Source organism: Dasypus novemcinctus, chromosome 8, assembly GCF_030445035.2.
Source record: "Dasypus novemcinctus isolate mDasNov1 chromosome 8, mDasNov1.1.hap2, whole genome shotgun sequence".
Lineage (NCBI taxonomy): Eukaryota > Metazoa > Chordata > Mammalia > Cingulata > Dasypodidae > Dasypus > Dasypus novemcinctus.
The window spans coordinates 24,061,819-24,062,747 of record NC_080680.1 but is presented as its reverse complement, the minus strand read 5'-3'; the positions used below and the strand labels follow the sequence as shown (position 1 = coordinate 24,062,747).

The following is a 929-nucleotide window of genomic DNA, read 5'->3' as shown; positions in this document are numbered from 1 at the left end:
TTATTGTTGAACTGTAGCATCTCTTTATCTATCATGGGTTTTAAACCCTTATCAGATATGAGCTTTCCAAATATTTTCTCCCATTGAGTCGGCTGCCTTTTCACCCTTTTGACAAAGTCCTTTTGAGGTAGAAAAGTGTTTAATTTTGAGGAGACCCCATTTTTCTAAATTTTTGTTGTTGTTTGTGCTTTGGGTGTAGGGTTGTTTTTTTTTTTTTTTCGTGGAGGGGAGGTTGGTGGGAGGCAACATGCTCGCCCCGCCCAGCCTGTCCAGAGCCGGGGCCCCTCAGACCCCTGGGTATCAAAGGTCCTGGGGGCCGGTGTCCACAGGGGTGGCCGGAGCCCAGGGCTGGACATCACGGGGGCGTCGGCTTTCTTTTATTTTTTTTATTATTATTTTTTTAAAGATTTATTTATTTATTTAATTTCCCCCCTCCCCTGGTTGTCTGTTCTTGGTGTCTATTCGCTGCGTCTTGTTTCTTTGTCCGCTTCTGTTGTCGTCAGCGGCACGGGAAGTGTGGGCGGCGCCATTCCTGGGCAGGCTGCTTTTTCTTTTTCACGCTGGGCGGCTTTCCTCACGGGCGCACTCCTTGCGCGTGGGGCTCCCCCACGCGGGGGACACCCTTGCGTGGCAGGGCACTCCTTGCGCGCACCAGCACTGCGCATGGCCAGCTCCACACGGGTCAAGGAGGCCCGGGGTTTGAACCGCGGACCTCCCATGTGGTAGACGGACGCCCTAACCACTGGGCCAAAGTCCGTTTCCCTCGACTTTCTTTTATAGCAGATTCTAACTAGGGAAGTGTGTGGATGAAGTTGGAAGCTTTTACTGATATATGTTTGGAATTCTAAATAAAAATTGCTATTTAAATGTCTCCAAGATTTTCTGTTCTCTTAGAGTGATCAAAAAGTCAAGTTTTCCAGGAGTGGATG

The 929-nt window shown here is 49.2% G+C and overlaps 1 non-coding gene across 1 annotated transcript; it reads right to left on the bottom strand.

Annotated features, from left to right (window-relative positions):
• Window positions 1–278: 278 nt before the first annotated feature.
• LOC111760234 (small nucleolar RNA SNORD88) lies at window positions 279–367 on the bottom strand. The gene has a single exon (XR_002793990.2). It is a non-coding gene; the product is annotated as a small nucleolar RNA SNORD88 (small nucleolar RNA).
• Between the last annotated feature and the right edge of the window lie 562 nt (window positions 368–929).